The sequence below is a fragment of the Neoarius graeffei genome, chromosome 14, assembly GCF_027579695.1.
Source record: "Neoarius graeffei isolate fNeoGra1 chromosome 14, fNeoGra1.pri, whole genome shotgun sequence".
NCBI lineage: Eukaryota > Metazoa > Chordata > Actinopteri > Siluriformes > Ariidae > Neoarius > Neoarius graeffei.
In genome coordinates, this window is record NC_083582.1 from 17982538 (window position 1) to 18008849 (window position 26312).

A 26312-nucleotide genomic window follows, 5' to 3' on the forward strand; every position below is an offset into this window, starting at 1 on the left:
GCCAAACGCGAACGGCCGGCCGACTTCCTCCAAGCGCAGCGTGCGGAAGCGCTGGCGCTGCTGTTCTGGGGTGCACCCTATGCGCTGGAGGACGGCCCGGCGGAGGTCCGCGTAGGCCAGCCGGCGGTCGGCGGGGAGCTGTAGCGTGGCCAGCTGTGCTTCTCCTGTGAGCAGCAGTTTAAAACTGTTAATATTATAGTCAGGCTGTCTGTTGTTGCCCGAATGAGGATGGGTTCCCTTTTGAGTCTGGTTCCTCTCGAGGTTTCTTCCTCATGTCGTCTGAGGGAGTTTTTCCTTGCCACCGTCGCCACAGGCTTGCTCATTGGGGATAGATTAGGGATAAAATTAGCTCATGTTTTAAGTCGTTCAAATTCTGTAAAGCTGCTTTGCGACAATGTTTATTGTTAAAAGCGCTGTACAAATAAATTTGATTTGATTTGATTTGAGCAGGGGGAGGAGGCGCGCCGCGCGCTGCTCCATCGGCCACCCCGAGGCTTCGGCGACCTGCTCAAAGAGAGCGTGATGAACGCCTCGGGGTCGTCCTGCGGGCCCATCTTGGTGACGGTGAGGGGAGATGGGCCCGCGGTAGGAGCGCTGGTGGGCCCCGCCGACGCGAGGAGGTGCCGGAACGCCTGGCGATCTTCTTGTTGGGTCAACACCAGGGCCTCGAACCGCTCTTCTTGCTCCTTTCGGAGGGTGAGTAGCGCCTGGTGCTGGCTTTGCTGGGCCGTGGCGAGGGCGTGGATCAGTTCAGCGAACGGGGAGGACTCCATGGGGCTGAGAGGCTGCTGTGCTCCAGGTCCCGGGTTTCAGCACCACTGTAACGGTTCAGCGTTCGTGGGTGGAGCACAGAGGACAGCAGGACAGAGATCAGGTTTGACAGTGCGTTTTATTGCTAGACTTTTCAGTTTAACAATCATTCATACACTCAAATAGACACACACACACAACTGGCATCTGGTTCAGGGATCAGCCCCTCTGCTCTCGCTCTCCCTCCTTAAGTAGGGCGCGGTCACTGGGAAGACACAAACACAGGTTAATTGCTCTCAGGTGTAGTGATTTTGCCACTCACCTACACTGACTCCGCCCTCCTGTCACAGACCGGCACTTGACCACGCCCCCACTGCCACATTGATCCTTCATCAAAGTATTCAATGTCTCCTCCGAAGGAAATGCCACAAATGCATTTACGCTTTCCATCACAGGACCCAAATGCCAAATACCTGACCAAAAATCCAAACTCTTACCAGATGCCAAATTTACCAAATATCAAGCTCACAAAATTATACTACCCAAATACCAACATTACCAAATGCCACAATTCTTACTAAGTAGTCTAGCTACCAAAACTTACTACTTACCAAATGGCAGTTTCACAACAAAGCCAAATATTACCAAACTAACTCCATAAAAAGTTCATTGTCACAAATGCCCAATTACTCACCACACCGCATGCATGCTGGATCACCATTCCTTGAAGTGCATGTCCCACAATCAACAAAAGGCCAACAGCACAGGAGTAGCCCCGCACCTAACTCAACACAAATCCCTAATTAAGACTAAACTAGTCTTCAGGAGCCCTCATACGATTGAGTTCAAAAGAACCCCCCGCGTTTGACTCCCCAAAACAAAAAACTAAAATAAACTAACAAAACAAACAACGTTATGCGCTCTACTCCTACAGCAGGGTTGACACGTTACTCCAGTGGAATCTAATCCACCTGCATTGCCTCGCCAATCAAGGGACAATTACCTCAAGTACAAACAGCACCAGACATGCAATTAGCTTCATCCCAACATCAAAACAATTGATAACAGGACGATGAGACTTCCTCCTTCCCAACCAACCAAATGGAAACAATTAATCAAGCGAATTAACTGAAAACAATTAATGTAACGAAAAAACTGAAACAATGTATTAAATGTACAATGATACTATGTGGGTCACCCTACAAAATGACCAGTGAGTTATCAATTAACCTTACCGGTTCCAAATCTCTCCCGGACAAGCCCCCATATGTTACACCTGCTGGCTCAAGGCAAGTGCAACATAAAGGGAGACCACACCAAGTAGTACGTTCAATATATCAATATTTATTTAAATAATGGAAGAATGTCAGTAATATGTAAAATAAAAGTATAATGTGTTGTGGTCTGGGTGCAAATAAGTTTAGCCAAACCAAAATGAAGGAGGAAGCTCCCTCTTGCCTTCTCAGGAGACCTTTTATAGGCCAAGCCCCCATTATCTACAATCCTCCACACCTGGACCAGTCACCTGTTGATTGCACATTAAGCAACACATGGACCAGGGTGGAGCTAAAGACATCCCAAAACAGACAAGGTCATGACAGTACAAGCAGGGACTCCGGCAACTAACTATGACAGCATAACTAAAAGGGGAGAGCCAGAAGGTAACACAGGCATGAGGGAGCCCCGGGACATAAAGCAGCCAGCCACTACACTGTCAACAAACTCGAGTGAGCAAGCGAGTGGCAACTGACATCCCAGTTTACCAAAACACTATGTCTGAGGACCCTCCAGATCTACACCTTTACCTCATAAACACCATTAACAAAAGGCTTGACTAAACAGATATGTTTTCAGCCTAGACTTAAATGCTGAGACTGTGTCTGATTCCCAAACATTACTTGGAAGGCTGTTCCATAACTGTGGAGCTTTGTAAGAAAAGGCTCTGCCCCCTGATGTAGCCTTCACTATACAAGGTACCAGCAGATAGCCTGTACCTTTTGATCTAAATAGGCGTGGCGGGTCATAGAGGAGCAGAAGTTCACTCAGGTACTGTGGTGCAAGACCATTTAGTGCTTTAAAGGTCAATAGTAGTATTTTATAATCAATATGAAATTTGATTGGGAGCCAATGCAGTGTGGATAAGACAGGGGTGATGTGGTCATATTTTCTAGTTCTAGTAAGGACTCTTGCTGCTGTATTTTGAACTAACTGGAGCTTGTTTATGCACTTATTGGAACATCCAGACAGTAAGGCATTACAATAATCCAACCTGGAGGTAACGAAAGCATGGGCTAGTTTTTCCGCATCATGTAATGACATCAAATTTCTTATCTTTGCAATATTTCTGAGATGAAAGAAAGCTATCTGGGTGATGTTATCAATGTGAGTTTTGAATGAAAGACTGGGGTCAATAATCATTCTGAGGTCTTTTACTGCTGCACATGAAGAAACAGAAAGGCCATCCAGAGTCACTGTGTAATCAGAAAACTTACTTCTAGCTGTATGTGGTCCTAGTACAAGTACTTCAGTCTTGTCAGAGTTAAGCAGAAGGAAATTAATAAGCATCCAGTGTCTAATGTCCTTAACACATTCCTCAATTCTATAAAGCTGGTGTCTCTCATCAGGTTTTGCAGAGACGTACAACTGTGTGTCATCAGCGTAATAGTGGAAACTAATACAATGTTTACGAATAATATCACCCAGAGGTAACTGTAGCAGTCCATGTAGGTGGGTGGAACACAGAAGGACGGCAGGACAGAACTGTTTTAACAAAACTCTCTTTTATTTGCACTTTTCAGTTGCAAACACACACTCAGACACACGCACACACATCAGCCATCTGGTTGTGGAGAGAGTCCCTCTGCTCTCACTCTCTCTCCTTAAGAAGGGTGCGGTCACTGGGAAGACACACAAATACATCAATTAACAACAGGTGTAGTGATTCTGCCACTTAACTTCCCCGACTCCGCCCTCTTGTCACAGACCGATGCTAGACCACGCCCCCGCTGCCACATACCCCCACCGCCCGACTCAGGCCGGGCAGCCGTCCGGCCCGCAGCCGACTCCCCCCCCCCCTTGACGGGAGAGGAAGTCTGCCACGACCATCTGCGCCCCCGGCCTGTGGATCACCTTGAAGTTAAAGGGTTGGAGTGCCAGATACCAACGGGTGATCTGCGCATTGGCATCCTTCATGCGGTGGAGCCACTGGAGGGGCGCGTGGTCTGAACAGAGGGTGAAAGGGCGTCCCAGCAGGTAGTACCGGAGGGCGAGGACCGTCCACTTGATCGCCAGGCACTCCTTCTCGATGAGACTGTAGCGCCCCTCACGCACCGACAGCTTGTGACTAATGTACAAGACGGGGCGATACTCCCCCTCCACCTGCTGGGACAAAACGGCCCCCAGCCCTCTGTCCGACGCATCCGTCTGCAACATAAAGGGGAGAGAAAAATCAGGGGAGTGTAAAAGTGGCCCCCCACACAGTGCAGCCTTAACCTTAGAAAAAGCCCGCTGGCATTGCTCCGTCCACTGGACCGGATCTGGTGCCCCCTTTTTAGTGAGATCAGTCAGCGGGTTGGTGACGTCCGAATAATTAGGTATAAACCTATGATAATAGCCAGCCAGCCCCAGGAACTGTCTCACCCCCTTTTTGGTCTTGGGCCTCGGGCAGACCGCAATCGCTGCAGTCTTGTTAATTTGGGGACGCACCTGCCCGTTGCCCAAGTGGAAGCCCAGATACCGTACTTCCACCCACCCAATCGCACACTTCTTCAGGTTGGCTGTGAGACCCACCCGCCTCAGCGACCTAAGGACGGCCCTCAGGTGTTGTAGGTGCCGCGGCCAGTCATTACTATAAATAATGATATCGTCTAATTACGCGGCCGCATAGGTGGCGTGGGGGTGGAGGACCCTGTCCATCAGCCGCTGAAACGTAGCAGGCTCCCCAAACAGCCCAAAAGGAAGTGTGACGAATTGGTGTAAGCTGAACGGTGTGGAAAAGGCCATTTTTTTCACGGGATAATGGAGTCAAGGGGATCTGCCAATAACCCTTTGTTAAATCCAGTGTCAAGTAAAAACGAGCCATGCCTAGCCGATCGAGCAACTCATCAATACGAGGCATTGGGTACGCATCGAATTTAGACACGACGTTGACTTTTCTATAGTCCACACAGAACCGGACCGACCCGTCGGCCTTGGGTACCAAGACCACTGGGCTGCTCCAGTCACTGTGGGACTCCTCGACGATGCCCATTTCGAGCATGGCCTCGAGTTCTTCCCGAACCAACTTTTTCTTGTGTTTGGGTAACCTGGAAGGGCGGCTACGCACTACCACCCCCGGGGGCGTCTCAATGTGGTGCTCTATGAGGTTAGTGCGGCTGGGCAGGGGTGAGAACACATCTGAAAACTCGGTCTGCAACTGGGCAACCTCCGTGAGTTGGGTCGGGGAGAGGTGGTCTCCACAGGGGACCGGAGAGGAACGTGATGCTAATGTTCCTTTTTGAACCGCCGGTCCCAGCTCCGCCTTCTCCGGAACCACCGACACCAATGCCACGGGGACCTCCTTGTTCCAGAGTTTGACTAGGTTGAGGTAGTAAATCTGTAGCGCCTCACCCCTGTCCGTTCGCTTCACCTCATAGTCGACGTCCCCGACTCGCCGTGTGACCTCAAAGGGTCCTTGCCACTTGGCGACTAATTTAGAGCTCGATGTGGGCAACAGTACGAGTACTTTCTCTCCTGGTGCAAACTCTCTAAGGCGCGTACCCTTGTCATACAGGCGGGTTTGCTGTTCTTGGGCCTGCCGCAAATTCTCCTGGATTAGTTGTGTGAGTGTGTGGAGTTTTGCGCACAGGTCAATAATGTATTGAATTTCATTTTTGCTTGGTGAAGGTCCCTCCTCCCAATTTTCTCGCAGCACGTCTAAAATGCTGCGCAGCTTACGCCCATATAATAATTCAAATGGGGAGAACCCCGTGGAGGCTTGGGGGACCTCTCGCACTGCAAAGAGCAAGGGTTCGAGCCATTTATCCCAGTAACGCGCGTCCTCACTTACAAATTTCTTAATTATGTTTTTAAGGGTGCGATTAAAACGTTCCACTAAGCCGTCTGTTTGTGGGTGATACACGCTGGTGCGGATCGGCTTAATACCTAATAACCCATACAGTTCATTCAGTGTTCGTGACATAAACGAGGTGCCTTGATCAGTCAGAATCTCTTTCAGGATTCCAACTTGGGAGATGACGCGGAAGAGCGCCTCCACAATACTGCGTGCTGAGATATTGCGAAGAGGCACTGCTTCTGGGTATCGCGTTGCATAGTCCACCAGAACTAATATAAAGCGGTACCCTCATGTTGACCGATCTAATGGCCCAACGAGATCCATACCAATTCTTTCGAACGGGGTCTCGATTAATGGTAGAGGGTGCAAAGGCGCTTTTGGAATGGCCGCTGGATTTACTAACTGGCATTCACGGCATGCCGTACACCACCTACGGACATCGCCGCGAATCCCCGGCCAATAGAATCGGGCCATTATTCGGGCTAGTGTTTTATCCTGCCCTAAGTGTCCAGCCATGGGATTAAAGTGAGCCGCCTGGAATACCAATTCCCGGCGGCTCTTCGGAATTAAAAGCTGCGTGACTCGCTCTTTAGTTTGAGTGTCCTGCGTCACTCGGTATAATCTATCCTTCATAATCGCGAAGTAGGGGAAGGACGGGGTGGCATTTGGCTGGAGCGTTTGACCATCGATTACTCTCACTTGGTCAAAAGCATGCCGCAGAGTCTCGTCTCGCAATTGCTCTAATGGGAAATCTGCGAGGGATTCCCCAATAGAGAGAGGAGGAGCCAGCGGCTCCTCACTCTGGCGCGGAGATGACGTAGACAGCTCTGTGACAGCTGATCCCACCAAAGCGACACCGGGACCTCCCCCTGTCAAATGGCAGGACCCACTCTTGACTAAGTGTGTCATTAAACCCCGAAATCCCGGCCAATCAGTCCCCAAAATTAAAGATTGGGTAAGGCGAGGATTAACCGCCGCCTTCACTATAAATTTTTCCCCTCTGAAAATAATGTGGACCGACACTAAAGGGTAGTTGTAAACATCCCCATGCACACACAACACCTTCACCAATTGTGCTCCCCCCAATGCCTCGTCTTGCACCAGGTTTTGGTGGATTGAGGTCTGATTACAGCCAGAATCCACCAACGCCTGATATGTATCCCCTTGGATACTCACCGGTATGCGATACGCTCCGGCCCGATCGAGGGCGGCTCCTGGAGCGTTGGGGATCCGAACCACCGCGCCCACCTCCATTATTGAGCACTGCTGTTGGAGGTGGCCCGGTTCCCCGCAGCGCCAGCAAACCGGCCCGGGCTTCCTCTCTGCACTAGTGCTCTGGGGCTCACTCACCTGAGGGGAGGGAGAGACAGACACAGAAGGGAGACACGGAAGGGCACCGCGGGTGCGGCGGGCCGGCTGATGTGGCGCCGGCCCCCATCTCCGTGGTGGGGGAATGGGGCGATGAGAAGACACAGGAGGAGGGGGAAGAGAGAGAGAGGAGATAAGAGAAGAGGTCGTCTGCTGTCCTGCCGTCGGGACAGCCGCCAGATGATCCTCCGCCAGCTCGATTGCCTGATCCAGCAATGCCGGGCGGTGGCACTGGACCCACTCTGCGGTTCCCGCTGGTAGACGCACGATGAACTGTTCCAGTACCACCTGGTCGAGGAGTCCCTCGGCGTTGCAGCTGTTGGCCCTCAACCACTGCCAGCAGGCGTCCCAGAGTTGCTGGCCAAACGCGAATGGCCGGCCGACTTCCTCCAAGCGCAGAGCGCGGAAACGCTGATGTTGCTGCTCCGGGGTGCGTCCCACCCGCTGGAGGACGGCCCGGCGAAGGTCCACGTAGGCCAGCCGGCGGTCGGTGGGGAGCTGTAGCGCGGCCAGCTGCGCCTCTCCCGTTAGCAGGGGGAAGAGGTGCGCCGCGCGCTGTTCCACCGGCCACCCCGAGGTCTCTGCTACCTGCTCAAAGAGCGTGAAGAATGCCTCGGGGTCGTCCTGCGGGCCCATCTTCGTGAGGGTGAGGGGGGAAGGGTCCGTGGCGATGGAGATGGTGGACCCCGCCGACGCGAGGAGGTGCTGGAACGCCCGACAATCTTCCTGTTGCGCCAGCACCAGCGCCTCGAACCGTTGTTCTTGCTCCTTTCGGAGGGCGAGCAGCGCCTGGTGCTGGCTCTGTTGGGCTGTGGCGAGGGCGTGGATCAGGTCGGCGAAGGTGGAGGACTCCATGGGGCTGTTGTCTTCTGTGCTCGAGTCCCGGGTTTCGGCACCACTGTAGCAGTCCATGTAGGTGGGTGGAGCACAGAAGGATGGCAGGACAGAACTGTTTTAACAAAACTCTCTTTTATTTCCACTTTTCAGTTGCAAACACACACTCAGACACACGCACACACATCAGCCGTCTGGTTGTGGAGAGAGTCCCTCTGCTCTCACTCTCTCTCCTTAAGAAGGGCGCGGTCACTGGGAAGACACACAAACACATCAATTAACAACAGGTGTAGTGATTCTGCCACTTAACTTCCCCGACTCCGCCCTCCTGTCACAGACCGATGCTAGACCACGCCCCCGCTGCCACAGTAACATATTGTGATATCCCGAGAGGCTGCGTCGTCGAGGGGCGCTATGTCACACGTAGATGGCTCCAACAACAAGCAGCTATAACTCCATCTGGTGGTGGAGTTGGGAACTTCACCCTCAGCACCCAACACGGCAACACACCTGTGGCCAATGAGGGCCTAATGAGTAAGAGGGCTTTGTGAGAGCTCAAAACTCCCAGTGTGAATGTGGAGGAGAGAGGTTCATGGACTCTCCTGCTGAGTGGATCCTGCTGGGTGGAGTATTCATCGAACTGCTTATCTGAAATTCTTACCTGAGGGATTTTTGCACTGAAATACTTACCTGTGTTACGAACGCCTGCTACTGGGCTGCCACCGGGCCAAAGACTACAGGGATTGTTGACTGGACTCAAAGTAAGGCAGAAGATTTTGTTTGTTCTGTGAAAAGGATATTGGACTGAAGGAAACCTGCCTATAATTTTGTTGTTCTAAAGCCAGAGACATTGTTTGAGTTTGACTTTTGGGAATCCATCTTCGTTTGAACATTGGACTTTGAGATACCTTTTCTGTTTAATTTCCTGGCATAACATTAAAAATCTTGATTTATTTTAACCTTTGTGTCCTTGCACTGATTGAAGGGTCCCGCTGAGAGCCAGCCAACCTCTCGGGATGTCACAATATATAGAGAAAAAAGCAGTGGACCCAAGACAGAACCTTGTGGAACACCAAACTTTACCTCAGTATGTATAGAAATATCACCATTTATATCAACATACTGATAACAATCAGTTAAATAAGACCTGAGCCAGGAGAGGGCCATTCCCTTAACTCCCACTACATTTTCTAGTCTATCCATAAGAATGGAATGATCAATGGGATCAAATGCTGCACTAAGATCAAGCAACACAAGCAGCGAGACACAGCCCTGATCAGATGCCAACAGTAGCTCGTTTGCTACTTTAACCAGAGCTGTCTCTGTGCTATGATGTGGTCTAAATCCTGACTGATACATTTCATGGATGTTATTCCTATGTAAATATGAGCATAACTGTTGTGCCACAGCTTTTTCAAGGATCTTGGAGATAAAGGGGAGGTTTGATATTGGCCAATAATTGGACAGCTGACAGGGATCAAGGTCAGGTTTTTTAATCAGGGGTTTGATAACTTCTAGTTTAAAGGATTTGGGTACATAGCCAATCGTAAGAGAAGAATTTATTATTTTTAGAAGGTATTATCTGTTTGAATAGACGTGTAGGTAAGGGATCTAGTACACAAGTTGAGGCTTTCGATGCAGAGATTAATGAAAGTAATTCAGATTCTTTAAGGGGAGTAAAACATTCTAACTGATGATCTGATACAGTTATATAGTTAACTACAAGGTCACTTTCATTGTCTGACCTTAAATTAGTTTGAATTTTTTGTCGGATATTCTCATCTCATCTCATCTCATTATCTCTAGCCGCTTTATCCTGTTCTACAGGGTCGCAGGCAAGCTGGAGCCTATCCCAGCTGACTACGGGCGAAAGGCAGGGTACACCCTGGACAAGTCGCCAGGTCATCACAGGGCTGACACATAGACACAGACAACCATTCACACTCACATTCACACCTACGGTCAATTTAGAGTCACCAGTTAACCTAACCTGCATGTCTTTGGACTGTGGGGGAAACCGGAGCACCCGGAGGAAACCCACGCGGACATGGGGAGAACATGCAAACTCCACACAGAAAGGCCCTCGCCGGCCACGGGGCTCGAACCCAGGACCTTCTTGCTGTGAGGCGACAGCGCTAACCACTACACCACCGTGCCGCCCCGGATATTCTCAATTTTGTCATTAAAAAAATTCATGAAGTCGTTGCTACTACATACTGCAGGTGTGCATGTGTTGATAGTGGACTTATTCCTGGTTAATTTTGCTACAGTATTAAATAGGAATCTATGATTATTTTTGTTATCTTCTATTAGGGAGGAGAGATATGTTGATCTCGCAGCACTAAGAGCTTTTCTATACTTCAGGAAGCTCTCCTTCCACGCTAATTTGAACACTACCAATTTTGTTTGACGCCATTTACATTCCAATTTTCGAGTGGTCTGTTTTAATGTGCGAGTGTCATCATTATACCAGGGTGCTAATTTTTTGTCTCTGACCATTTTCCTTTTTAGAGGAGCTACATTATCTAAGGTATAGTGGAATTTTGACTCTAAGCATTCAGTTGCCTGATCAAGTTCTGCAGGGGCTGACAGTGACCCAATCAAAGTTGATAACTCTGGGAGATCATTTATAAAGCTCTGTGCAGTAGTTGATGTGAAAGTACGTTTAATACAGTAGCGTGGTGAGGTGCATATATTATTACTCAGACATAGTTTGAATGAGATGAGATAATGATCTGAGAACTTCAGACTGTGGAAGTATGACTATATTGTCTACGTTTAACCTGAATGTTAGTATTAGATCAAGGGTGTGACCACCATTATGGGTCAGTCCTATGACATTCTGATTAATCCCTACTGAATCTAAAATGGACACACATGCTGTTTTTAAAGGGTCTTCTGGGTTATTGAAGTGAATATTAAAATCTCTGACAACTAAAACTTTGTCTAAGGAAATAACCAGATCTGAGATAAAATCTGCAAATTCAGAAAGAAACTCAGAATATGGCCCCGGGGGCCTGTAAATAATAAGCAATGGAATTAACTGGGTAGACTTATTTTTCGAGGCTACCGTACATACATTACATGAGTATGAAGAACTTCAAATGTATTAAATTTACAACCAGGTTTTTGTGTTACACCTAGATAATCATTATAAATAACCGCAACGCCTCCTCCTCTGCCAGTTTGACGAGGCTGGTGTATATAACTGTATCCAGGAGGACTTGCTTCATTTAATGTTATATATTCATTTGGCTTAATCCATGTTTCAGTTAAACAAAGTACATTAAACTCCTGATCAGTAATGAGTTCATTAACCATTAGCGCTTTAGATGTAAGAGATCTAATATTTAATAGCCCCACCTTTAGATCAAAGGTGCTAGCAGCAGCTGTACAGTCAGTATGATCTAATTTTATATTGATTAGGTTACTGGAGCAAACTCTCTGAAAATTTCTACCTTTTTGTTGAGCTTGGGGAACAGACACAGTCTCGATGTAGTGGGCCCTGAGTGACGACTCTGTGCAGCTAGCAGACAGTCGGTTTAGCCTGTTCGTCTGCTCCCTGGCCTTGGCTCTGGATTATCAGGAATTAACTAGGCCTGTTCTGAGACTATGACCTATGCTGCAGGAAATGAGATCACCACCTTCCCGAGTGGGATGGATACCATCCCGCCCTAACAGGCCAGCAGTGCCCCCAAAATTAGCCCAATTATCTATAAAGCCCACACTGTTTTCAGAGCACCACCTGGACAGCCAGCAGTTCAGCGACCATAACCTGCTGTAAGCTACATCGCCACGCCGCATTGGGATGGGGCCAGAGCATACTACAGCATCGGACATCGCCTTCGCTAACTTAAACACCTCTACAAAGTTACTCTTAGTAACCTCAGACTGACGAAGGCGTAGATCATTAGCTCCTGCATGGATAACTATCTTTGAGAACCTGTGCTTGCCTAGGACCCTAAGATTACCTGCTATGTCCAGCACCCTGGCTCCTGGTATACACCTGACTAAAGCTGCTGGTGCCCCTAAAGGCTGAGCTAATTTCACGTGCCGTATGATAGAGTCCCCTATAACCAGAGCTCTTTCAGGTTTCTCAGCGGGTGCATCACTAAGGAGAGCAAACCTGTTCAACACGTGACGTGGAGAGAAGTGGTGCTCCCATGGGTGAGCCTCAGCGGTAGCTTTGGCTCTACGCTTATGCCACCGAGCCGTCACCCATTCGCCTCGCTGTAAGGGCTCTAATGCCGGAGTTGGGGGATTACTAACTCCACCTAGGGCATCCAGACTTTCCCCTACAGAAACTAGTACACTGTTCTCACGCTCACTGACCTTCTCTAAAGCCTGGACATGCGCTTCTAGCACTGTAATCTTCTCCGTCAGAGAGCTAACTAATCTGCACTTATCACAAATAAAGCTGATAAAGCTATCACTAGCGACAGAGGAAGAATGACTAAACATCCTGCACTCAGCACACTGAACAGGCTGAAGGTGTGCCATGATGAAAAGATTCACGTACCTTAATCGAAGATCTGTTTATATTAAAGCAGATCCGATGTGGATGGCCTCCGCTTGTCATCTTTACACAGGAGGAGAGAAAAAGAAAGCTTCCGGTCTCAGCGTTCTTCCGAAAAAAAGAGAGAGAAAGAAAAAAAAACGAAAAAAGGAAAGTGAAAAGTACAAAAAGGACAGCGGCAGTACAATAAAAATGAAGAGGATACTGGAAAATTATTTGTAGAAAAAAGTTAAAAAAGGATTAAACAGCCAGCATAAACACAACACTGAACTCTCTCGGTATATAAAAGGGTCTGCACTTCACCATCAGCACTTCAATGTCTGCACAACAGTGTTTTTCAATCACCTGTACGTCTGTGCACCATCTGTTGTTAACATAAACACACCCACCGCCACCTTTGTTTTTACCGGAAGCAGATGTGCGGTCTCCGCGGTGCATGGAGTGGGTCTGTAGTTCAATGGCCGGGACTGGCAGGCTTGCAGTAGTCCAGGTTTCCATAAAAATCAGGGCACAACACTCTCTGATCTCACGTTGAGATGTTATCCTGGTTCTCAGCTCATCCATCCAGTGTTTCCCACAGACCAGGTAGCAATTTGTGGTGCTCCACTGTGCCGATGAGGGAATCATGCGCGGTGGTGTTGTGGCGGTCGGTGGTGTTGTGGCGGTCGGTGGAGTCAGTCATTGGGGTGTATGCAAAGTGTTTACAGCGGGCGGTGTTCAAACATACGGTATTTTTCTTCAGAGTCTATTTTAAAGCTACAAGAAGCATTTGAGATTATTCAGTTCAATCTAAATTCTTTTAAGTTCTTTAAGAGAAGACAGCTAAAACAATTTTTCCCAGAACCCTGCCTGGTTTCATTCCTTGACTGAACTTTACATTACAGGGCAGGCCATTAGTTTGCTGGGCTTGATGTTGGTGGAAAACCTGTCTTTTTAAATTTATGAAAATTACTCACCAAAATTGAAGTTAAAGTTTAGTTTTTACTAGAGATGCACCGATTGCAATTTTTTGGGGCGATTCCGATTTTCCATGGAGTGTGACCTGCCGATACTGATTTTGGCTGATTCCGATTTCATTTTTTCAAGCCACTTCACATCACACACATTTTCTTTTTATCTTTTCTTTAATAGAGCATTCTGCCAGATTTTCAGTAATAAATTTTCAACACCTCAAAGGTTGAAAACAAACAAAAAGACATTGTTCTTTGTAAAATCTTTCTTCATGTTTGGTATTAACACATTAATTCCTGGGCGGCACGGTGGTGTAGTGGTTAGCGCTGTCGCCTCACAGCAAGAAGGTCCTGGGTTCGAGCCCCGGGGCTGGCGACGGCCTTTCTGTGTGGAGTTTGCATGTTCTCCCCGTGTCCGCGTGGGTTTCCTCCGGGTGCTCCGGTTTCCCCCACAGTCCAAAGACATGCAGGTTAGGTTAACTGGTGATTCTAAATTGACCGTAGGTGTGAATGTGAGTGTGAATGGTTGTCTGTGTCTATGTGTCAGCCCTGTGATGACCTGGCGACTTGTCCAGGGTGTACCCCGCCTTTCGCCCATAGTCAGCTGGGATAGGCTCCAGCTTGCCTGTGACCCTGTAGAAGGATAAAGCGGCTAGAGATAATGAGATGAGATGAGACATTAATTCCTGAAATAGGAAATTCACACAAACATTTTTTCTTTTCCCATCCAATATCTGGCACAAAAACAACTTCCCCCTCATATATTATTTGCCAACTGCTATGGAACACACTTTCATAAGCCTATTTAGATCTGAAAACTTATGCCTTATAGAACCCATTTCTTCATTCAGTATCAAAATACAAAAATAATTTCCAGTCATACTTATACCATAGCCATTCTATCATCTTTGTCAAATATGTATTTGTAGAGTAATTTCCAATGGAATCAAGTGCAACCAAGGTGGTAAAACAAACAAAGACATTTTTTTTCTCTCTCTTTGTACAAATCTGTGGAAACACATCTACTGATGCAACTGGACACATCGTCAGTGATGTTCCTGGAATCATTGGGTGTTTCGGGTCTTTCAACATCATACACCCTCATCCAGGTGACCCAGCCGGGGCTGATCAGACCCCAGCTTGTGTCCAGATGGCATGCTAGCTACCACGACTCCATGGTTCTCCTCTCTTGAGCCACAGCCATCTTGAGGCCCTCTCTGCCGCTTCAGTGGTATTGCGGATGGCTCTCCTCTTCTGCTGTCCGACGATGCCTAAACACCCCAGTGCGCTGGCCAAGGACCGGGCCGCAAAGCCTCTGCAGCCTACCTCAATTGGAAGGCACTTTGCCCTCCATCCTGACTGCTGGCAGTCATTGACCAGCCCCGTGTACTTGGAGAGCTTCCTTTCAAAAGCTTCTTCCAGGCAGTCTTCCCACGGGACTGTCAGCTCCAGCATTACGACCTGCTTGGTGGCCTCGGATACAAGGACGATAAAAGGACGGAGGGTGGTGACTGCAATGTGGCTGGGGAACTTCAGTTGTTTTTCAAGGTCCACTAGCAGCTGCCAGTCTCTTGCAGAAGTCAGGGTGCCTGCTGGTGCTTTCTTTGCTTGGGCAACCTGCTCCCCAGCCCTGACAAAGGCGATGGTATACTTGGGGGGGGGGGGGGGGGGGCGCAGCTGCTTTGCCCATACCAGTCCTGTGTTGATGGCTTCAGCGATGGTCTTCAGGACTTGGTCATGCCTCCACTGGTAACACCCTTCTCCAAGTGCTGTTGTGCAGCAGCTAAGAACATGCTCCAAGGTGCCTCTCTTGGAACACAATGGGCAAGCTGGTGACTCTGCAAGACCCCATGCATGCAGGTTTGATGGACTGGGCAACACGTCATACACTGCCTGGATGAGAAATTTGATGCGGTGAGGCTCAGCTCTCCAGATCTCAGTCCAGGTCACTTTCCTCTCCAGCGCATTCTCCCATCGTGTCCAGGCCCCCTGCTGTCTCATGCCCACTGCCCTGCAAGATCTTATTTCCTCCACAGCAGCCCTCACCTCCTCTTGGACCAGGCGCCGCTTCTCCTTCCCCCTGGTGTTCATTTGTGGAGTCGGAAAGGATCCTAGACCAGCTCTGCCTCGTGCGACCACCCCCACCAGAGCCCTGTGGCGCAGCCTAGCTTCAGCCATTTGTACGGCCTCTTCTGCCTTCCACTTTCTACCCATCCTCACTTGGATTCCAGCATTGGCCACCTTTGGATCACTGGAGTCTCTGTACAGCAACACTTCTCTAGCCCTTGTTACCTTGAACTCCTCCTCCAAGGATTTAAAGGGCAGCTGCAGTTTGTTATTGCGCCCATAGAGTGCGATGCTGCTCAGGCTCTTAGGTAACCCCAGCCATCTCCGCAGGTGGTTGCTGAATTTCCTCTCCAAGGTCTCTACTGTGGACAGCATAGACGAGGAGAGGCCACAGGATCCTGGGGAGGATGCCGTGCTGGTAGACCCATGCTTTGAATTTTCCAGGTAGACCGGATTTGTCCATGGATTTCAGCCAGCCATTCAACTCAGCACAGGCTGTCTGGATAGATGTTGCATCCTTGAGAGAGCTGTCAAAGACCTTGCCCAAACTCTTAACTGGCTTCTCTGTGATCGTTGGGATGGCTGTGCCTGCGATGTTAAACCGGAACTTGTCCTCCACCTTTCCTTTCCTCAGCACCATGGATCTTGATTTGGCAGGTTTGAAACGCATTCGGGCCCACATCATCTTCTCTAGACCCTTCAGAATCCATTGGCATCCCGGGACTGATTCCGTCGTGACTGTAAGGTCATCCATGAACGCCCTAATGGGTGGCTGTCGTTGCCCAGAACTCATAAGAGGTCCTCTGCACTCTGGCTCAGCAGACTTAGTGAGCATATTCATGGCCAAGGAGAATAGTGTCACAGAGATCATGCACCCTGTGATGATGCCAATATCTACCTTGTGCCAACTGAATAGAATTGCTCCTGAAGAGACCCTCATCCTGAAGTTGTTGTAGTAGTCAGTAATGAGATCTCTACACCTGCTGGGGACATGATGTTTCAGCAGAGTGAGCTGGACAAGCTTATGCGGGATGGAGCCGAACGCGTTGGCCAAGTCAAGCCATAGCACTGACAGGTTTCCCCTATTTTCTCTGGCCTCTCGGATAAGCTGTGTCACCACGCCTATATGCTCCATACAGCCCGGCATCCCTAATATGCCACCTTTCTGGACTGATGTGTCAATGTAGGTGTTCCTTGCTAGGTAAGTGCACAGCCTCTTGGAGATAGCACTGAAGAAGATTTTGGATTCAATGCACAGGAGGGAGATGATGTGGAACTGGTCAAGCTGGGTGGAGCCTTCCTCCTTAGGGATCCAAACCCCTTCTGCCATTCGCCATTGTTCTGGGATCTTCCCCTTTCTCCAGAAGACTCGCAGGATTTTCCACAGCCACAGTAAAAGTTTGGGACAGTTCTTGTACACTTTGTATGAAGTGTCACTTGGTCCTGGAGCGGAGCATGCTCTAGCTTTATGGACAACCTCTTTGATTTCCATCAGCTTCAGCTCCGACATGTCAAACTGCACCTCTGGCTCAGGTGGGTCAATAAGGATGTCGCAATCTCCCAACTCCAGCCCTCTTCTGGGGTCGCTGAACATCTGTGCGAGATGTTGGTCAATATCTTCCTTTGAGGAGGACAGTTTGCCGCTGCGCTTCTGGCCTAGCAGGTCTTTTATGAACTTGAAGGGGTTAGCGATAAAGGCCGCTCGTTTACGCGCCCTCTCGCGTCGCTGCCTCCGATGCCACTCTGCCCGGCGTAGAATCCTTATCCTCTTCCGGTGCATGGACATTAGTTGGGCTAGACCAAAGCGTTCCTCATCTCCTGCCTCTTTGTATTGAGACTTCAGCGCTTTCATCTCCCGCCTTATGAGATGGATCTTCTCCGCTCTGTGGTTCCTTGTGTAGGATGTTCCCAAGCTTTTCCTCGTCTCTTCGCCAAACCGCTCAGCTGCCATCCTGACAATGATTGTTGTCATGGCTTGCAGCTTCTGGTCTGCCTCTCCCTTTGACACAGACTCCAGAATTTTGTCCACGTCATCGTCGAACTGCTTCCACAGTGTAGTCATGGTAGCTGCCGGCCACTTAATCTGCCTCTGTTCCGACTGGGTGCTCAAGGAGTGCGGCGCCAACACCTGGAGGTTCTGAGCACTGTGGGGTGACTCCGGGCAAAGCCCCTCCTGCGACTCACCAGGTGGAACACCTGTGCGTTGTGTTGTTGCTGCTCCCCCCAAACACTTCATCTTTGCTTGGTGAATTTTCAAGCCGCGCAAGTTCTTGCATACTTTCCCACACGTACACTGAGTGCTCATAGTCGTTTGTCCATTGCCTTGGTCTGTCACCATTGAATCTATCCAGTTGGGGTGTTCATCCTCCCCCCCTCTCGGGCACCCCTGGGTGTATCTCTCCATTGAATTCATTGTAGCTTAATTGGTGTCCTCCTCACAGAGAACACAGATTGGGTTGCCAGCCCGCTCTGCCCCGGTTGCCGTCTCTCCGAGCCGTCACTGTCTCTCCAGTAGTCACCACACTATTCGTGGTTGCCATCCAGTCTTTCCTGGCTGTCACTGATGTCTCAGGGTATGCGCTGTGGAAACACATCTACTGATGCAACTGGACACATCGTCAGTGATGTTCCTGGAATCACTGGGTGTTTCGGGTCTTTCAACATCATACACCCTCATCCAGGTGACCCAGCCGGGGCTGATCAGACCCTAGCTTGTGTCCAGATGGCATGCTAGCTACCACGACTCCATGGTTCTCCTCTCTTGAGCCACAGCCATCTTGAGGCCCTCTCTGCCGCTTCGGTGGTATTGCGGATGGCTCTCCTCTTCTGCTGTCCGACGATGCCTAAACACCCCAGTGCGCTGGCCAAGGACCGGGCCGCAAAGCCTCTGCAGCCTACCTCAATTGGAAGGCACTTTGCCCTCCATCCTGACTGCTGGCAGTCATTGACCAGCCCCGTGTACTTGGAGAGCTTCCTTTCAAAAGCTTCTTCCAGGCGGTCTTCCCACGGGACTGTCAGCTCCAGCATTACGACCTGCTTGGTGGCCTCGGATACAAGGACGATATCAGGACGGAGGGTGGTGACTGCAATGTGACTGGGGAACTTCAGTTGTTTTTCAAGGTCCACTAGCAGCTGCCAGTCTCTTGCAGAAATCAGGGTGCCTGCTGGTGCTTTCTTTGCTTGGGCAACCTGCTCCCCAGCCCTGACAAAGGCGATGGTATACTTGGGGGGGGCGCAGCTGCTTTGCCCATACCAGTCCTGTGTTGATGGCTTCAACGATGGTCTTCAGGACTTGGTCATGCCTCCACCGGTAACGCCCTTCTCCAAGGGCTGTTGTGCAGCAGCTAAGAACATGCTCCAAGGTGCCTCTCTTGGAACACAATGGGCAAGCTGGTGACTCTGCAAGACCCCATGCATGCAGGTTTGATGGACTGGGCAACACGTCGTACACTGCCTGGATGAAAAATTTGATGCGGTCTAACTAAATCTAGTTAGATGTTTGGTAATAGGCTAACGTATTAATTCCTGTAATGGGAAATTCACACAACCACAAACATTTTCTTCTTTTCACATCCAATATCTGGCACAAAAAAAAAATCACTATATTTGGATATCCAAATATAGTGAATTTTTTTTTTTGTTAACGGCGCGCGCGCTGGAGCACGTTAGGCGCACAGGACTGACACTGTTCTGCGCAAGCACAACACAATCACACTAGAAAGCATGTCCAAGCTGCCAGTGTAGCTGCAGTCTTTTTAGTTGCGAATTACGAGTATTTCCACTTTCATCCCTATGTGATACACAAGTTTTGATCGGCAGAAAATCGGCATGTTTTAATTTTGACCGGCCGGTCGCCGGTCATGGCCGATCACGTGAAAATCGGCTGATTCCGATCAGCAGCTGGTCAATCGGTGCATCTCTGGTTTTGACCTTAGTTTTTTCCCTTTTTGGTGGCAATCGTTCAATCATTCTTTAGTTGACATTCAAGGAATAAATTTAAAAAAACAAGCTGGAGGTTTTTATTTTAAAATATTGAACTCAACACTTACCTCAACCAATAGTAAAATGAAATAAATAGTATAGTGTAACAACAAAATAATAAAATAAAATATCATAATTAGATGTGGGCGGCACGGTGGTGTAGTGGTTAGCGCTGTCGCCTCACAGCAAGAAGGTCCTGGGTTCGAGCCCCGGGGCCGGCGAGGGCCTTTCTGTGTGGAGTTTGCATGTTCTCTCCGTGTCCGCATGGGTTTCCTCCGGGTGCTCCGGTTTCCCCCACAGTCCAAAGACATGCAGGTTAGGTTAACTGGTGACTCTAAATTGACCATAGGTGTGAATGTGAGTGTGAATGGCTGTCTGTGTCTATGTGTCAGCCCTGTGATGACCTGGCGACTTGTCCAGGGTGTACCCTGCCTTTCGCCCGTAGTCAGCTGGGATAGGCTCCAGCTTGCCTGCGACCCTGTAGAAGGATAAAGCGGCTAGAGATAATGAGATGAGATGAGATAATTAGATGTAAGAAACCACTTAAGGTAACACCAAGGCAACTAACAATAATGAAAAAGCATTACCCTAATTGGTGCAAAGCCTGCATGCCCTATCAGAACATTTAATTCTGCGTGGCTTCCTGGAAAAAAAACTCAAGTGCCCTATCGTAAGGGAAGTCATTGCTGAAGCGGGATAAACGGGATAATGCAATAAGGCTGGTTCCTCGCGTCAGGCTGCTACTGTATGCATCAAAATTGGTTTATAGCCTGACTCAGGGATGTCCGTTTCCTGTAAGCCAAGAAGGCTATGATAAAGCTCATCACGAGCACGACATAGGCTACCTTTTAAAATAAGGGGTCGGAAGGCAAATCGTGAAGGCTGCATTATTTTTAATTAGCCTAACAGGCCTACTTGCAGTCCAGGTATGGACCCTTTTCACGTGACGTCACGACAAACGTGGCCGCCATTTTGGACATGTACTACCAGTAGTCTACCACAGCCAACAACGAGGAACGACGGCGAAGCATCAAAAGGAATATAGCCATCAAAGAAAGTTTTTACTTTCAGTAAGACTTCCATCATGCCATTATATTGTTGTGCACCTGGATGTAGTAACCATCAACACACAAGGCAAGATTTATCATTTTATGGGATCCCGACAGATGCTGACTGACGGAGAAGATGGATGGTCTCTAAAATATTGGCAAAATGATGTTTATTGACATAGCAATCGTGTGTAACGGGAAGCATTTGCATATCCGAAGTGCTGTTTACATCAAAGATAAAATAAACCGATATGACAACAACTGCTGCTGCCAGGTTGGGGACACAAACTAGTAGAAAGGAAGTGTGCCAACAGACTTCCTTTGTGGTCGATTCTGCTTTAAGGTAAGATGCATTTAATTATTCATCTGCTGTGGGTTTGGAATCGGTAGCCTGACTGATTCGTTCATGTTTGTGGTGCTATTTGTTTGTTGACGCGTGTTGAAATGGAAGATTGGTTGTTGACATGATTTCCAGTGATGCTTTGGTGCTGCTGTGGATCAGATGTGTTGAGTAGCCTGACTTTTTTTTTTTCTTGCATGTGGTATCATTGTTGACGCGAGGTTGTTTTTTGAACATGCCAATGCGGACACGATTTCTCCTGATGAGTTATGACTTCAGACGTGATGCGTGTGTGGAGGTGTGGAGTCCGCATGATATGTGCGTAAGATAGGCTTCTCATATGTTTGGAGATCCGTGCTCTGAGACAAGCGCAAGCACCCCCCCCAAGGGAAAAAAAGGGCCCCCCCCCCCCGAAAATATCGGCATAGTTCGAACACTGGGTTGGAGAAAGTAATGGCAAATAGTGAGTGCACAAACCATAGAAGGTAAACTGTACACAGCGCCAGGGCAGTGTGATGGTATGTCTACTTTTAGATTGTGTTAGCTTATCAATGAACACACTCGTCACTCGACAAGTTTCACGTCTTTACGACGGATACTTAAATGTGTGTTAGGTATTATTGTTGCAGTCTAAGCAGTCATTGTAACAGCTAGATGAGCAAGAACCGAAAGGGTCTGTGCCATAAACTGTTATTTCTTCATGTCCAAAATGGCGGTCACATTTACGAAGGTCACGTGAGTGAAAAGGGTCTATACAATATGCGCAGCGGCAGGCCTGTGTACACGCCTCTCCGTCTCTCTCTGTGTGGGGGTGTGTGCGCGTGCGTGAACGAGAAGAAAGAGCACTATGAATGAACGTAATGATACGCAACAGATTTTTTTTTTTCAAAATCGCAAGTCTGATTGTGTGGCGATAGGAATCCATTGTGTGGTGCTGCACCACACAATGGTCTATGTATGGGAAACCCTGCCATCTTATTCTTGAGCGAACGTTAGCTAGCAGAAGGCTAGGTAGCGGTGGTCTTGTAGCTCTAGCCTTCAGCCTAGCATGTAGCCTGCCTCTCTTACCGCGCCTCCGTTTTGGGTGCGTGGATCGTCGGCTGTTTCGCCAACTCGAATCTGGTGATGATGCGGCCTGCCGGATGGTGTCGGTGTAGCTCCGGTTGGTGTCAGTGAGGAGAAGAAAGTTACAGTCCAGAAGGACTGGACTGGGCCCGTGGTGAATTTTACCAATGTCCAAAGTGTGTCTTTGCTGTAGGTAGGGTTGGGTACCGAAACTCGGTACAGGTATGGCACCGGGGAGAATATCAACGGTAGTAATCAGTCCGAAATACAACATGAATTTTGGTGCCTCATTTCGGTGCCACAAAATACACAGCTGCGCCCTCTGGTGTTCACTGTTAACAGCGGCACCATATTCAGTAGGCCTACACACTCAGCAGACAGAAAGGTCAAGATGACTAAAGCAAAACGTTCCAAAGTATGGTTACATTTTACAAGAAAGGATGCTGAAACTTCCACGTGCAACAAATGTTTGAAGACATTTTTGTGCAAAAGCTGGAACACGTCAAATTTAATGAAACATTTGGTCACACATGGAATCCATCTAAAGGCCGAAGCTTGCACCGTTTGACAGCCTCCGTGAATGTGACCCTATAGCAAGTACATCAGAAGCATCCAACGAGGGAGTCCCTATGCCCATCCCAAGCGATGGAGCTCCCAGCCCAGCTAGCATGGACATACTGGATGATGACAATAGCAGCATTTGCTCTTCAAGTGAGTATTTTTTAACACTGCTAAACAATTGATGCATGCTAATTCCTATTGTTTATTGTAGGCGTAAATGTTTCGAGTAGCACAGATGCAGTCTCACAGCTTGTGTGAAAATGTGTTTGTCAGGCTGACCGGTTAGGTAAGTCATATTTGATGAGCAAGTGTTGTACTTGTACACGTTAAGAAGGCACAACGAATCAATCGCATTAAATGCGTTCAACTCTGGTTGTAAGCCTATGAAATGTTGCCGTTTAGTCGGTAGCAAAAAACAGCTTAGCATATGAATAACGATAGTCCTAAATGCGGAGTTTATGAGAACAGCATTACATGGCATGTTCAAAATAAATTAATGAATTAATTGATATTTTAAATGATTTTATATTTTGTGGTCTTTCTAGTTACACCTTTCACCTTGGCAAAGAAGGCCAAGTTACCAAAAGAGAAGGTGGAGCACATCCACAGGACTGTCACTCAGTTTGTGGTCAAAGACTGTCATCCCTTTAGCTTAGTGGAATCTCCATGGTTCAGGTGAAAAAAATGTGATGTATGAAAACAATCTACTTAATTCATGTGTAGGCTATTCCTCTGTGTTAAGGCAATTTGTTAAAATCCTAATGAATGTGCTGATGTGATTTGTTTTATACAGAGCGATGACCTTGGCCCTCAATGACAGTTATAAACCCCCATCTAGGGATGACCTATGCAACACCCTAATACCAGCGTGGTACACTGTGGAAAAGGAAAATGTTTTGAGGGAATTGGCCATGGTGAAAAAGGTTGCCATTACCTGTGATGGCTGGTCCAGTTTAGCACAGGACCATTATATCACTGTGACAATGCATTACATTCACGAGGGGAACATGAGAGTCAAAGTATTCAGCACCAAAGCCGTGTACGAGGCCCAGACCGGGATGGTAGTTGCAGAGGAAATCAACGAGGTCTTGGAAGAATTCAAAATTAGTGACAAAATTGTTGCTGCCACAGTGGACAATGCCGGCAACATGAGTGTTGCACTGAGGAACCTGAAATTTTTAAAAGTTGGATGTTTTGCACATACCCTAAATCTGGCATCACAGAAAGTGTACAATGTCAGTGCTGTGGCCAAGTGAAGGGCCAAACTCCAAGATGTTGTGGTGTGGTTGAAGAGGTCCACCATGTCTAAAACTGTGATACGAGAGAAGCAGCGAGTTCTCAGTAAGTAGAAGGTAGATTTAATTTTTAAAGTCTATTTCAAACATCAACAGCAATGTGAAATATAGATTGTTATTCAAGTGTTGCCTGTATTTTAGATTTGCCACAGCATAGCATGATTCTGGAGGTCAAAACACGCTGGAATTCATTTTTCCTGATGGTGGAAAGATTCCTGGAGCAGTATCCGGCTATCCAGGCATCATCTCTAGATCAACGGCTTAGGAGGGTAATGGAGAAGACAGTTGATGAACAAACTAAGAACAATAATTAAAAATGTCATACTTTATATTTCCATTTTAAATACACATCATGCTTAACTCCAGACTTGAAAGGCTCACAGACAGTGATTTTCGCGAAAGCTGAGGAGTTTGTGAAGTGTATGAACATAATGTACACCTCAACTCTGTGTGTGTCAAGCGAGAAGTCCCCCACATGTGGCCAAATCCTCCCAATCCTCGCAAAACTGGAGGCACATTTCAAAGTCACAGACGAGGACAGTCTATTTGTTTCTGTGGTGAAAGACAAAGTCTGGGGAGATCTAGATGTAGTAGGTGGAAGAGAGAATGTATTTTCGACTACGCCACCAGGGGAAGACAAATCCCCCCTGGAACTAAAGTGGATTCACAGTTTACCCGCCAAAGGCGCTCAGGTTCATGCAAAGTGAACAGAGACAAGGTTCTATTTCAAATCGTACAAATGTTTATTTTCCTTTAAATATTCTCATTAATAAAATCTTTAAACAGTCAGTAGTGCATGGTCCACACACACACACACACACACTGTGGTGGGGGTGGGGGTTAATTGGCCCACCAATGGTACAGTACAACATAAAAAACACAATTTGGAGTAAACAAAAGAAAAGGACAAAAAAATATAAAAGCACACTGTACACAGATTCGCGGTGCCGGCCAAGCCCACAGGGCCGGTAGTCGGGCAATTCACAACTCAAGTGATAGCACACACACAGAGCACGCTATACACCCATCACAGCAAATATCGGATCCCCAAGGGCACAGCAAATATTGCATCCCCCCCTCAAAAGGGCACAGCAAGGCACCTTAACCAGCACAGCATTCATGAGGACCAAAGTGAAGCCCACCCAAGCCCTGTAGCACAACCAATGCCCCACGAGATGAGTACAAAAGAAATGCAAACAAAATACACAAAAACAAACCAAAATAAATACAAAAACCAAAGCAATCAAACACAACACTGTACCCACTAATGGGCACCTAGCACCCACTTCCCACCCAACTCGCACTCTCACCTCCACATAAAACACACAACCACATGCACACCAACATGCAACCACACACACACACACACTAAAACACACTCAAACACACACGTTACAATGGGCCCTCGCTCACTCGCGGCGGCTACTGCTATGGTGTGCGGCCCCTCAATAGAGTGCGGCTGCACAACAAACATTCCTGTACTGCAGCGTGAGGGCCATAGCCCAATGAATCAAAAGCAGAACAGCAGCCGAAAACAGGAGAGGTGGATACAAAGATCCGTAGGGCAGGCCCAATCGTAGCACAGCGCCCGGACCTAAAGGCAAACAAGGGTTGCCAGATTAGCTAAGCTAGTTATTAAACATTACTAGTCGCAATACACGACAGTCTTAAAAATAACATTACTTACCCGAAGCCCAATGATATAGATACCAATATACGCAGAAACCGAGTGAACCGAGTGCTCAAAGACACACAACACCACAAATGGTTACCTTGCGTGGAAGGAGGAAGCGTTAGCCATGGGACAATGCAAAGACATAAAGCTGAACCCCATGTTAGCGAGAAGCTACGTACCAGAAGCAGCTCCCAGGACGGGCACAACAGCATACCAGATACTGGTACGAGTGTACGGACAAGCAGGCTACGGTGGTTAGCCTCCCAGTGAAGACGCTAAAACAAACAATGTGAGATGCTCGCATTAGCAAGAATCCATGCAACGTTAGATCTCATCTCTCAACCAAGGAAATGTCGGTCCACATACCTTCCGTTGAGAGCGTGAGCCCACCACGCGCTGCCTACACGGCTGAAGCAGCTCCCAGGCCGAGCACAACGGCGAACCAAATGCCGGTACGAGTACAACCAACAAAGCTTGCTAGCTGGTAGCGGTGGCTGTACCCTTTTAAGGGTTCCCAGCCATACTGAGGCTACCGGCGCACGTAATGATGTCAGCATGATGCTGTATACTGCAACGGCGGCACTTAAAGGCGCAGGAGCACCACTACATAGAGAAAAGATACCAGGTACTCTCCATTCCAACCACTATCTGTATTTATTTTCAAGGAACTGGCAAATCACACCATTGTCACTATTATATGTATTGTGTTTAACAGGATGAAAACATTCAGAACTTTCTTCAGGAGGCCACTTTGATGGACCCTCACTTTAAAAGCAAGCTGGAATGTGGTGTTGCTGATGCCTGGGAC

General features: G+C 48.2%; 1 pseudogene; it reads right to left on the minus strand.

Moving 5' to 3' along the window:
• Positions 1-14629: 14629 nt before the first annotated feature.
• Positions 14630-17510, minus strand: LOC132897558 (uncharacterized; annotated as a pseudogene).
• Between the last annotated feature and the right edge of the window lie 8802 nt (positions 17511-26312).